Source organism: Epinephelus lanceolatus, chromosome 6, assembly GCF_041903045.1.
Source record: "Epinephelus lanceolatus isolate andai-2023 chromosome 6, ASM4190304v1, whole genome shotgun sequence".
Classification (NCBI taxonomy): Eukaryota; Metazoa; Chordata; class Actinopteri; order Perciformes; family Serranidae; genus Epinephelus; species Epinephelus lanceolatus.
In genome coordinates, this window is record NC_135739.1 from 13,832,266 (window position 1) to 13,847,043 (window position 14,778).

The 14,778-nt window shown below is 43.0% G+C and overlaps 1 protein-coding gene across 13 annotated transcripts in view; it reads right to left on the bottom strand.

Moving 5' to 3' along the window:
- celf5a (cugbp, Elav-like family member 5a) overlaps positions 1 to 14,778 on the bottom strand; it is a 227,054-nt gene that overhangs the window by 164,640 nt on the left and 47,636 nt on the right. The gene's annotated exons all lie outside the window — the stretch shown is intronic.

Below are 14,778 nucleotides of genomic sequence, written 5' to 3' on the forward strand. Positions count from 1 at the left end.
CCTGGACCATAAAGTCCCTCGTCTTGTTTGAAGTACAGTATATGAACAGATTTGTTTGCGGTGTGAAGGAAATATAGCTGAGGTGATAAGTGTCTTGTGCACAAAGCAGAGTTGAAATGTTGCACAAATGAGGAGATTGATGCTTGGGGGATGAAAGCTCCCTGATCAACTGTACATCTGTGGTAGCATTCATGCCGAACACACTTTCTCAAATACACACACACGCATATCTTCTTTCCTATCCATACATATACAAAATACAAGTCTCTCTCCAAACTACTGGATCAATGCTGGGCAGCATAGATAAAAGCAGACAGAAGGATCAATTTAGATGATCTATGAAAGTTATTAGTAATGACATTTATGAATATTTTATGGAAGGTAGAGAATGTCATCATAAATTTTTATATAAGGAAATGAGGCAGGAATATAAAACAAACAGCATTAAACATTGAACGTGGCCCCCATGTCAAAAGGATTGTGTCCAGAATAATGGGTGAGTTAACAGGGAAGAGGGGGCGGAATGAAAAGAGAGACGACAATCAGTCGTCCTGGATAATTCTGCTTCCTTTTGGAGATGAAAAGGTCGAGCCTGTGTGTCTAACGACCATTAGAGAGGAGGCCAGGGATCACTATGGTGGACTGGAGTGTGTCTGTGTGTGCGCTCAGGGGTTCCTAAAAAGTAAGAGCTATCATCATTTATTCATATATTGATTTGACCTGTTCCCACCAGTTGTGTTGTTCCTCTTATTGCATTGCATTCAAACTAAAAGTCAGCAAAATGTTTTACATTCAATATGCCTGGACCTGGCATTCACTTGCATTTGCAGCAGTTACATGTGCCACAAGAGGAGCCAGCCGGGATGCACTCAACCACATGGAACCAAGGGACACCTGATCCACCACTCCAGACTACACCACACTGACTGAGTACTTCTGTCTTGTCTCAAATCTGAGCTCTTCTGAGCTCTTGATTCAGGCGTGGGCAAGGTATCAAATATATCTGATATATTCTAAAATTATTTTCTGTGCGATACGGCAGAGGATCATGTCATTAACTTGAGACATTCCTTTCACGTTTTAGTAATTTATTCATGCATTTAACACACACACACACACACACACACACACACACACACACACACACAACTGATCAACCCCACTCATTGGTTTATATCAATCCTGTCCTGAGTTCACGGCAATTCAAAACAGGAAGATCCTGGAGCAGGTCTATCATCTGGAGGCAATTTGGTTTCAGGAGAGTAGATGTAATACAGATTACTACCCTCTGCAAAATATGCCACAAAACAATTGCTGCTGAAGGTAGCAGTAAAATTCTGTCACATCATTTAAAACACCACCCCATGCCTAACACTGCAGTCAAACCAACCTCCACACTTTGAAAGAGACGGTCAAAATAGCCGCTATGTTGTTTTGTGGTACGTGTAGGCATTAAGGTAAGAGCATATGGGAACTGACTTCAAAATGAAAGCGACCTTCAGGTGAATGTGATGGGCAATCTCATTCTTTCAATAAGTCAGTCAGTGAACAACAAATAAATGAATAAAAATAAATGAATAAGAAAAGGAATTAATGTTAAATAATAAATGAAATGAAAGGTTATTTTAAGAAATAATAACTACTGCCTGCAAGCTGTATTTCAAAGATAAATTGAATTTTAGCTGTGTGAATATTTAGTCAAACTTAATAATAAAGAATACATGTCCAAGGTCCAATCTGACTTCAGAATGACAGTATACCACCTCAGTGTCATTGATAAACTTCCTGTTTTCAAACACCAATTTCCCTTTAAAATGACAGCACCTCAGAGTTTGCCTGATATCAAACAGAACTGGCAACTCCCTACAGGTCAGTCTTCAGTCTGACATTGCGTCTACTCTAACTGATTTCCATGGGGGACTCAATTTTCCCTAATTAATCACTAGAGACCAACATATCCGCCGGAATCATTTTAAGTCTACACTGATGTGTAGCCATGCCAATATGCCTGTTTTGCTGAGGTAGTAAGAGTGTAGTGGAGCAAAGTAAAACAAACTACGATGTCGGGCAACACTGAAAAGGCATATTAATTTAGAACAGCCTCGATAGCAGTGGCTATCTTCTCTATAGCGCTTACTATTGTGGTTAATACTTTTCATTGGTTCCAGCACACTGCTTCACAACACTTGACAACCACAGCTGACAACAGCTTGCCATCACCATCAGAGCCCTCCGCTGCGTTCATTGGGCGTTTTTTATTTTAACCAAAAAACATATGTTTCATGTCACAATGACAGACAAATCAGTCAACTCGATCTCTGTGAGGTGGACGGATTCAAAGGTCTATACTCAGGCAACCTCAGAGTGTCACTCAGACAGTATGAGGACATATCTAAAATGTCATATACAAGCTGTTTCCTCTAAATTCAGATTAGTTTGCTAGCATAATCACACTGGTATGATCATACGCATTAAAGGGTTAAATCAGTTAACAGTTAAAGAGAAAATATAAAAATTTATCTGTATCGTATATCACGGTATTGCCTAAAAAATAATTATAAGCAACATTGCCCCGTCCTATCTTGAGTTACAGCATGTTCTGTGCGCATACTGTACTTGCTGTTTAGAAAAAGCCTACGCTTTCCTAAAAATGTAGTACTACTGGTGCCTGGGGGTTTCCAGATTCTTCTGTCTTCTACCCACCTTGTGCTCACCTTCTTCAATCCATATTTACATGACAGTGAGTGGACCAGTGTGTATCCTCCTGTGTATCCCTGTAATGTCAGGTGAGGTCTATAAAAAGAACAGCTGATCCCCCACACAGACGGCCAGGCAAAAGTAAAAATAAAGAGATACTGCTCATTTTCATTGGGATGGCACTCAAGCAAAGACGGTGAAATGCACTATAAATACAGGTAGAGGAGCTGACATTTTTACTTCAGACCATAGTCAAAGTGCAGCAGCGTACTGATGTCCTTGCCTCAGTTAGTGTATATCACTTTAAAGAGGCTATATTTTGCCATTTAGCGCTGACGTGAGCAGATTTCGTAGGGACAGGAAAGGCATGGAACATCTGGATAGCGTTTAGGCTGTTTATAAAGACAGGAAGTCCTCTCTGACCTGTTTTTCACACTTCATTTAATGCCATGGATTGATGTCAAATCTCTCAGTGTGTGTGTGTGTGTGTGTGTGTGTGTGTGTGAATGTGAATGTGTCTGCACTTGTGTATGCAGGCTAGGCTCATGTATACACACCATAAGGAGGAAAGGCTGCCTAATTGACACATATGCACATGCGCGTGCACACACACCCATGTACACGCTCAACAAAAGCTCAACATTTTAACTACACTTGACATCCCACAACTTAACATCTCTGGGCAGCATAATTATTGTCCACACGCATGCGGCTCTGAAGGAGTGTGCAGCTTTGGAGTGTCTTTCCTTCTGCCAGTGACAGTTGGTTTGTCAGGGGCCAGGCAGAAGAATAGCATGTGGCCAGGGGGAGGTGATTAGCATTCACATGGCACCTGTTGCCAGCCAGTGTGCCCATGCAGGCTACAGATAATTACAGTGATTTTGTGGAGGAGAGGAGTGCAGGGGTAATTGTAGTCTTGGCAGAGCAAAGAGAGAGGAGAGAAAGGAGGACAGCACTTTCACTATCTCATGCCACAGAGCTGTTGACGAACACGCTCGCGTGCCCGTGCGCATTCACACACGTGGCTATAATGCTGGCTAAAGCTGAGGGCCACGTACACACGCGGGCAGGCATACAAACAGATACACACATATAAAAACCATAATTAAGCCTCGGTTGCTATAGCAACACCTTGCTGGACGGATGATAGTGTTAGGCTAAAGCGGCGCAAACATTTAGAATGGTAATCAGAAGACCTAATGGCACTGATGTCTGCGGGGCTGCTGTAAGTAGACCTGCCAGGACTCTCAGCTCTTCGCCATAGATCTGCTTTAATAAAAAACAACCCTCAGCCATAAAACACTTGCCTCTGCTCACTCACTTAGCAGGCCTGTTGTGCCATCACTTCAGCCATTACAAATTATGTTATTTAGTAAACGTCTGCTGCGACACCCGAGGGATGGCAGCGGGGGTGGGTGGGAGTAGGGGTGGATGAAGGGAACCTATAATATTACATAAAGCGTTAGCACGGTGTAAAGCTTCAATGATTGGTGTTAAGGTTTTCATTACACAAAATGAGTAATTGCTTGTCATTTGGAGCTGGCATATCCCACAATCATCCTCACTTCTGTGCCATCAATCAAGCGTTTAAGTGCTGATGACTCGGCTCACATTTAAAGCAGGGCAGCCGAGCCACAATGCACTGGGGAAACTCATTGTTTGCTTCGTTACTCCTCAGAGCTCAGCTACTGTGCGTGTGTGTGTTGCCGTGTTTGTATGTGTGTCCTTTGTCAGTGTGTGTAGTTAAGCGCGCTTATATGTGTGTAGGAGAAATAAGATCGGGATGTGGTCTTGCTTTCCTAAGTAGCACTTAATTCCTCAGTCCATAATATGTCAGGCAGTGCTGTGAAGTAGCTCATGGAGCATACCTGGGGCAAAGGCAATACTTTAAACTCCCAGTACATCATTAATATTTCTGTGTGTGCATGTGTGGGATTACACATACAGTATGTGTGTGGTCTGCATGCAAAAAGCAGACGAAAATTTACTGGGACTAACTTTAAAATTTAATAAACTCCTCGTTGACTGTAAAGTAGGACATTTTCCACACACACACACACACACACACACACACACACACACACGAACAGCAACACTCACTCCACTTGGATGATGCTGCTGGAGTGGGGCCACAAATTTGCCCCATCTGTACCAACACAGCTCAGTGATCTGGGAGTTGTGGTGAGTTATCATTGCTTATACCCCTGCTCATGACTAGCAGGACATGGGGGAAACAGCCACTCACACCCCCCTAACTCACACACACCCTTCTCCCCGATCTGCAGGAGAGTGGCAGAGGGCAGAGTGGGACATAAGATGACAAGGATGACGGGTTGGGGTGGGGGGGAGAAGAAGCGCACCACGCCAGTCAACCAAATGATTTGCTCAGTAAAGTAAAATTCAAGTGGAACAACAGCTAACTCTCCAGTCAAGGCTGAGCCATCATCTCTCTCTCTTCTCTCCCCCTGCTCACCTCTCATCTCCCTCCCTCATCCCCCCCTTTGCTCCCGATTCCCACCAAATCTCAAGCTTGGTTTGACAGCAATAAAGTGTGCTGCTCAGGCAGGGAGAGCTAGTAATATACTTTTTCATACAGATCATTTTGGACTGAGATATAGCCAGAAGGCAGAAGATGAATATAATGTACAAAACGATGACAAGGAATGAGTCACAAACTACAGAGAAAGACAAAGATAGATGGACAACAGGGGACTTACACAATAACATATTTTAAGACGGCATTAGTACAAAGTTATAAACATGAACATTTGATTTAGGACTCTGTACTATAGCCTACAAACAACCATCATTCACATTCTGTAAAAAAAAACACCACGTATTCTAGTTGGATCAGAATTGCAGCTACCTCTTTTGCAGTAACCAGCTCAGTCAGCATCTCTGCTTTGTTGTGCAGTGTGCAAGCTGCTCCTCTTTGTTTATCCACCATGCACTAGCACCATGTTGAGAGATGTCTGAAAAAGTTATTCTCCTGCTGTAAGAATGGCGGATAGACGGGCAGACGGATGGGCAGCATGAAACTGAGCTAGAGCCCAGGGCCAGGGCAAAGTAAACAGGTATTCATAGCCAGTACACGGCCAAAGCTGAGGCAGAGCGAGATCAATAGCTTAATGGAATTAGCCTGGCTTTGAAACATGACTGCCAATCGTATTTACTGAAGGCTGTTTATGTTTGCTATAGAGCCTGACTCAATATTTAAAAGCTAGGCACAGAAACTTGTCCAAGCCGACAACAGGAAGAACAAAATCTTCACTGCTGCTTTCACACAACGGCGGCTGTCTGCAGTCATTTACCTCTAAGGAGCAGCAACAAGATATAAGGCCACATTAAGTCCACAGACACGTCCAAGGCTGTTTCACTTATCATGCAATGACATGTCCTATCTAATGTACCAACAACGAGGTTTGCATCAAGTTTAATTTAATCCATAGTCTGGACCTCTTCCCACTGCGGCCTTTATACCAGGACCATCATCAACATCTTTCTGTGCATAATAGTCAAGTGGAAGATCCTGAAGAACACAGACTTACCCATTAGGACTGCATGACACTGAAAAAACTGACAATATATGTAATTTCTTTTTCCGCAATATATATTGCAAAATGAAAAAATACAGGCATCTTCACCAGATGACCTGAATAGCTCTATCTGAAAAGAACTAATTATTCTATTATTGTGGAGTGATTTTATAGGAGAGTGTATATGCATAGAAAATAATAATAATATTTTATTAAAAGAGCTCAAAATTACTTTTTTAGTGTGAACCATCCTCTGAATTGCTCATTTTCAAGTAGTGGTCGATGGCTACGGTTGGGGGGGGGCACTCTTTGGTTGTTTATTGGACAGATTTCTCTTGTAGATTAACATCAGTGTTAGGATGACCTTTCCAGTGTTACGGCTCTGAATCATAGTTGGGGGACCTCTGGTTTCTTTAGGCTAACTCAGTTAGCGTTAGCCTGGCTTGCAGCTCATAACTAGCTTTAACACTCTGCAGTGAAGAATATCCAGGAGACATTGTAATAACATTGCATTAAATTGATGCTTTGTTTTGTCTGTGCAGCAAACACAAAACAAAACCCTTTTTACAGTCGTTAAACTGGAGCCCGAGTGTATCTAGACATTTTCTGCTGACTACTGTAGCTTCCAAAAAAGCACGCGCTTCACTATGTCTGTGCACTTGCCAACCCAGGTACAGCACTTTTCTATACCCACATACAAGCAGGAGGGTCTTACTTCCCAAAACAAACATCGCCACACTACAGTACATCATATAGTTAAACATGTATCAGGTCTTAAATGGGAAGGCTTGGCCGGTAACGTCAGTCATGAAAAATGAAACCTCTGAGTTTTCCTTTTGTGTCAAGTAGCAAAACAGTTTTAGTACGACACATTTGAATTAACTGCCTTATTTGAAATTGCACATCCTGCAATGTGACTATTGTGCATGCACACATTGCAATGTTGATGCTGAAATGATATACCCTTCAGCCTTATCCCATCCTCATGAGGAGGATCGCACACGGACCTAATCTAGGAACCTAAATTTATGTGTGCATATCTTCACTGATATGTGTCAGTTAACTATAAGTACCCTTGCTGACTGTTAAATTTTGTTGACTCCACCTAACAGAGCCACAAGTCCTACATTTTCCTCCAGTTAGGGTGATGTATTCCACTTAGTGGCATTGGTGTGAACAAAAGGTGGTAACCAATGACTAAGCTCCTGTGCTGCAGCTCCTAAGCCTCTGCCTGTGAAACCAGCCTGCAACCAGAGAGTAAATCCCCCTTACCCCTGACTGAAGCCAGCAGAGTGGTGACACACCAAGATACCCATACTGTACACAGATATAAATACATCCCTCTGCACACACCCACATATACACAAAAAGCCAAGCTCACCACAGGGATGGCGGGTGCGGCAAGCGATTAAGGGCATGGAACAGATGCCCACCTGCTCCCCCTGAACCTGGCCATGCCTTGGCTATGCCAGGGTGCCCAGGGTTGCCCCTGGGTGCCTTAATACACTGTTTCCATCTGTTGCCTGGAAAGTGAAGGGCAGAGATGTCCAAGTGCATGGGCATTACCCCCTCCTACATGTATCTCTCTCTCAGTCTCTCTCTGTCAACCCTCTCTCTGTAAGCCTGCCATCTCTGTTGCATCCACCTACCAATCCGCTGTGAGAGGAAAATTGTACATTATTGTAATAACACAATGTCGAACTCTTTCCTTCAAGCCATCACACCAACTAAGCAGAGTCTCTGGCTTTCAGCTGACAGACCAGTTCTGTACATTTAGCATAATGATGGCATGAAGGCAGGGAGGGAAGAGATGAAGAAAGCTGCCCAGCATGTCTTCTTTGATTTAGCTCAATCTCATCCATTTATCAAAGAAAGGCCTGTATTTGCACACTGAACACAACAGCAGCAAGATGAAAAAAGGGTTGCCCATGTATAGAGTGCAGTGTGTTTACAGACAGGATAAAACATTAATAACTACATATAGTGTGCTGAACTGCCTGTCCATCAAATAGGAGTGAATCTGGACTTTTTTTCTCTCCTTTACTGCAGTTGTAAATGATTATTATCAGCACAAAGCCTGCCTTTATTCTAATTACCTTGTAAATAAACTTGCTTGTCATTACTTTTCAAACCAATTACAGGCTGCCTAATGGAAGCGCTTAATTAGCAGACACTCTACCGGAAAAAAAGAGAGAGACAGGGGGGAAGAAAGGGAATGAATAGAGAAAAAAAAGGAAAAATGCTGGTGGGGGAGGGACTGCATTCACTGTGTAATTATACAGTCATCAGATGTTTTTTTTCGTCTCCTCTGCTGTTTTGCAACGGTGCCACAATAGAGGTTGGACCTCTCTCTCCCCTCTCTGTCTGTTAAGCGGAGAGCTGACAATGGAGCACTCGGCAGGCGGTGACCCGGACCCCCTAATAGTGCTGTGGCAGCCATGGCCCTCACAGCAGGAGGAAAGGAAACAGCAGAATACTGCATGTTGGCCAGCCCACCCTCCTTCACTGCCGCCCCACGCCTCTTCCAAACTACAACCCTGATGTATCTCCAATACACTCCCCTCACCACCCCATCATCACCCCTATTCACTGTGATGCAATCCCTGCAACTAAAGACATCTTCTTCCTGCATAATAATGCCATCAATGCCATCTGAACACTAGTCCTGCTTTGTTTGACTTTGGCAACAACATTAGCCTGTTCTCAATCTTACTGTATTAAGTAGTAATTTGGGACGGGGACAAACTTTGCTCTCGAAGAACCTTTGAAAAACTCCCTGACATTATACAAGACAAACAAAATAAAACTGATATAAAAAAGATATATATAAAAAGATATTGATACTGCAATGTTTGGGATAATGGCAGCCCCTTCTATTGACCGTCGGTGCTAGTCACCATTATTATAATTAGAAGTCCATTTTCTTTGACAGAGAGCTCTGGGAAAGGGGAATGCCCCTCTGTCATTAGCAGAAAATGTTCCAGCCCTGGTAACTGCCTCCTGAAAGGGTCGTGACTAAGTGGCAGAGGAAACAACTGTCCGGTATTTTCACAGTATTCTTTAAGCCTCTTCTAATGAATAAGGCAGAGGGGACTATAAATACAATCTATACAGAAGAAAATGGAATATGGCACTGCACTCTTTACTGTTGGTGGGCTTGGAAATGGAAGACTTAAAATCATGTGTACTGCTGGTAACTGTGACATGTATTCCCCCATTACTTCCTCAAAGATGCTTGGAGTAAGTGTGAAACGCATTAAGGAAAAAAGAGGAAAACAGCTGTAACTATCTTTAAGCTGACAAGAGTGCTGGCCTATTCCACGGAGGGGGAAAAAAATGTTTCTTCAGCGATGCTGTTATCAGCCACAGTCCATCTGACTGGGGAGGGTTGGGAAGGATAGAGGGAGGGTGGGAGAGAGGGGGTGAGGGGTGTGATTACAGCCATGTTAAGACCTGAGAGAGAGATCTGTACCCACAGAGATTAGACACTCATCATTCACAGAAAGGTGGGGATGGAAGGATAGAGGGATGAGGGGTGGAGGAATGGCGATAGAGGTGGCAGCAGTGTTACACTGGTGTTTGGGGTTTAATATAAGAATTCTGCCAGCATAATTGCGTTTCGGCCCTTATCCTCGGCTGCATCAGGCCTCGTTTGGCGACAGTTTCGGGTGTCTTATCTGCTGCCATTCTCTCCCTATCCGGACCCAATCAAATTTGCTCCGGCTAGCTAGGGACAGGCAAAGAAGGGCGGAATACAGCAATGATAAAGGGGGGGGGGGCTTGTATTTTTTTATGTGTGAGGGATTTTTTTTTCTAATTTGAAATGAACAGTTTGCTTGGCATGCTTATCTTGCTTTCATTAGTGGGCTGTCATACTGTGAAGGCAGCCACAGAGTAAGGCAGGAGTGCAGGCAGGCAGGGGAGAGAGAAAACGGGCAGACAGGCTGTTACAGGAGTAAAGAGTCATGCAGGTAAGAAAGAAAGACAGGCAGGAAGGGGAAGAGAGAGGCAGACCGCCAGCTACAGGAGAGATGAAGATGGGACTATAACAGGATAATGTTAGTTTCATTCTCTGAACAAGAGCCTCTTAACAACAACATGTCAAGAATGGCTCACAAATTGAAGGATACACTAACCTAATACAGGCTGACATGAGAATTTAATCTATATTTGTGAATGTGCCTACTGCGAGCATAATTACAGCAAGTACAGCAGGTCAAAGTTAAACTGGAAAACTCAATAGCTTTACATTTTTTTTGCCCTGTCTGACATCTTTTAATGTTGTTGAACTCAGCAAATAACTTAGTGAGAGGTGTGTTACTATTTACCAATATGACCCAGATTGTGCGCAACTAGAATTTCCCTTTAAAGGAGCCGTGGGTAAGATTTAGAGGGATTTAATGGCATCCAGCAGTGCAGATCGCTACCTGCTGAAACTTCTACTGGTTAGAGTTCCTTCAGTGTTCAGATCTCCTCTACAAAGCAAATCAGTGTCTCTCCGCTGCTGTTCGGCTTGTCGCAGACAGCCGCTAGCCCAGCACCCTCTCATGTGTGCTCTCCCACATGCTCTGATAACTTAAGATCAAGGCAATCAGGAGGTTTTTAGGAGTAGAAGTATTTACAGAGGTCTCTTCTTCTCCAAGACAAATCAACTCAGTGATTTAAAATGGTAAAAACACTGAATAAAGCAGTTTCACATCAGAAATCTGTGTATTTCCTTGGCTGCTTGCTGTAGAAGGGCTGCTAACTACAGCAGATGACATGAAAACGGAAATGGCCCTATCTGGAGACAGTGTTTTGTTTGTCCACTCTGGTGACTATAGAAACATGGAGGTGCAACGTGGCGGACTTGGGGGACGAGGACCCACTCCCTGTGTAGATACAAAAGGCTTATTTTAAGGTACCGAAAACAAGATGCTTCTTGTTTTCAGGTGATAAATACACCAAAGAAAGCATACTTGTTATGTTATATTCCATTCCTGCCAACATGTCTCCCTAAATCCTACACACTGGACCTTTAAGTCTTACATTAAAGTACAGTACTCAGTGATGCCTGTTGTCCATTAACAGGCATAATATGATGTATCAGCCACCTACTAGGGGCCTAGAGAAGCACATATCCATGCACCCACACAACACATGTGCACACGCATACACACATGCTTTACAACAGTGCTATTGTGTAGGAGGTCTGCGAGCTGCCTGTGCAGTTTCCATTTTAAAATGTATTCTTCCTTGGACCATAAAAAATCATCTCCTCCATGCTCAAAATATTCCCTGCCATTTTGCTAGCATTAGTCATGGTCCTGTGTGAAAGAAAGAGATGAGGAAAGCGCATAGGGTGGCAATGTAAATGCTGTATGTACTGCATGACTGTGTATGTTTGTGACGACTCACAAAGAAGTGTGTGAAATGTGCATGTGCATGCGTGTGCATATGTGTGTGACTATACAGAGCAAGCAATTCTGCTCTCATTGTTTGGTTGAATAATTCATTTGAGAGTGAAAGAGAAAAAAGTCTTTTGAATAGGAAAATTAAATAAACACACATTGATAAATTCTCAAGTTAGGGAGAAGCCCTAAGGGCATAGAGATGGGTTTGAATTTTAAGGTTAATTTGTGCAAAAGAAATACAAAACACAATTACACTGGCCTTGAAAAAACTGTGTGCTCTCAGATGTGCAGTAATATAAGTGAACATGTTCGGCAGTCTTGGGTGAATCCCCTGTCATCGTGATCTCAGCTCGGCTGATTGCAAATGAAAAGTTGGTGTGTGTACAAGGTTTAATTACAAAATAAATTGATTTCTGTCTGCATCAGATTATCACCTTCTGAATTAATTTAACATGGAAGAATAATATACAGGTATATCATGTCATGCTACAGATAGTACAGAGGAGAACTCATGTCTGAGAATAACAACATTATCTTTAATTGCAAGTGTTAGATCCTGCAAAGTTACTCGGATTTTACCTTCAAGTGTGACTTGTATATGCCATGGTGCTTACTGGAAGATAGTGAACAGTAGTTGCAAACCTTAAACAACTCATTAATTTCATACTTCTCCAAGCGAAATAGTGTGCAAGTTGATGCAAGAGCTGTTCTACAAATAAAAAGGGAGAAAAAATGTGCATGGCATGTTATCAACAGAGTGTCAGGGGGCAAATGCATCATAGATTACAGAATGAATTAAAATGAGCTGAAATGAGCATGAAGTACATTTTTGTTCCTAGCCTGCAGTTTGTCTATATTTGGGCATAAGAACATTTAATAATGCAATCACGTTATGCAGTTGCACTTCAAAGTATTTACTGAATCATCGCCTGGGGTTAAGATTTAAATTCTGAATAAATGTGTTTATGGATGAGGCAGGTAGTGGTGGATCTAATCTGACAGATTGGAACAGAAGAGCAGAATGTATGCTTGAACCAGGTGAGGGTTAGCATAGCCCCACAAGGCATCAATCTCAATGACAGAACACGACAGACAGATGGAAAGCAAGTGAGGCCCGGGATGGAGAGAGTAACTAAAGAGAGACTGATAGAGGCGGGGAAAGTGAGAGCGAAGTGAGAGTGAAGGCGAATGTAAAAGGAGATGAGGGCTGGCTAGATCAATAGAGGAGTGTTGCCATGGCAACAGGTCATTGAGAACCATCATTGTCATGTTTGTTTTCCTCTTTTTTCCCAGCACAATCTTAACAAAAAAATAATGTAAAAACAAAACATAAATGAGAGGTGTTGTTTCAAAAACTAAAATGGATGCAAAAATATGAACGCAATGAACGCACGAGCCTTGGAGCCTTAAGTAACATGACAGACCTTTGTTTGAGTATGTTTGGAGCCATTTTCTGGTAACAATGTGTCTAGGCTTCAAGTGGGATTGCTGTTGGTGCATGAAAAGGTGGATGGATTAGAATGAACAATGTCCAATCAGACTAAAGAGGCCTTGCCTGCAGGTTTAAAGGGAAATTTCTGTATGCAGTAATCATGCCTCAGATATTGACAGCTACCCCATATGTAAACACAAAGCACAAATGTGACTCTCCCACCACACAAACACAGTTTGCACAGCTAAAACCAATTGCATATTTCAAAAAACAAACATTTCTCATATGTAACGCCTTTAGCCCATGCGCTCATAAACATTTACCACCCCAGGTTTTGTTGTAAGGTGAGGGTAGAGACTCCCCACCAACTCAAACTGTAGTTATTAGCTGCTAGAATTCATACTGAGGGTAGGTCGTGTACAGCTGATGCTCTAATCGTCTTGGATCTATGCGATCCATTTTTCAGCTGGAGAGAAGCTGCCGTCTTCCCCGGGCCCAGATGGTGTCATTACTGTGGTAAGGCTGAGTGATTATACACCGCTCACACTGGGAGAAACAATGGTTGAGAGTTCTATAGGCATCTTTCCTGACACACACTCCCTCCCTCTCTTTCACACTCATCTCTCTTCTCTCACTCTTTCTAGTTTGCATCATCATCCTATTTTCTTTTCTTTACACTGCCTCTGTTTCTACATTTTTTGGCCCTCTTCAGTTTTGTGACTCTCATCTCCTCTCTGCTTCTCTTTCACTTTCTTTTACAGCGATAGACGATTAATACAGAGAAGTCTGAAAGGTTAGGTGGGTACACACATCAACACATATAAATATGAACTCGCCCACACACACTCGCAGCCTAATCTCAAATCAGTGGTAGGTTGAGATAGGGGCAGCTGACTGGAAGCCGACAGGGTGGCATGGTCACAGCGCATCAGCTGGAGCTTTTGTTGCCAGGCAATCTTGTCAATCCTAGCTGGCAAGGAGAGAGCTGTGAGCGGAGTAATCTCTAAGACAAAGGTCAGAAAGTTGAAAGAGTGACGGAGAGAGCCGTGACACACCTGTCATGCCTCTGACAGACCAAGAGTCAAGATGGAGGGGGTGAGAGGACAGAGAAGGAGAGAGGAAAGAAGGGAGGGAGTGAGGATGACGAGAGGACAGAGGAGAGGACAGAAAGGCAGTGCACTGAAGGAAAACATTACCAAGGCTCCCCAAAAATGTATGAAACGAAATAAAAGATAAAGGGAAGCAAAGGGAGCCAGTGGTTTGAAACACAAAGGAATGGAGTGAAGAGTGGGCTGGAGCTGCAGTCTGTGATCCACTGGGAATTGGGGAGTGGGGAATGGAGGGAAGAGGGAGGGGGGGTCAGATTTTGTTATTTTTCCCTTTCATGGTCTATTTGGTTTGCCAGACCATGCAGCTTAAATACCCCCCCTCCCTCCTCCCCTTACCAACAGCAGTGCAAATTCATGTTTGAGGCCAAAACACCCATGCATACACACAAACACAGCAGATACAGTGTCACACATATAAACACACACTGATGCATGCATTTGATGTGCACATATCAACGATGGCAGACGTAGACATTTAATGCTTCAGAGTATTACAAGATATCTAAATTATTAATAAAGCAGGAGTTACACCAAGCATGTCGTTGAGTGGTTTGGAACATGCTTTCACACAAGGTTACGCTTACACAGGTTACGCTTAAAACACACACATT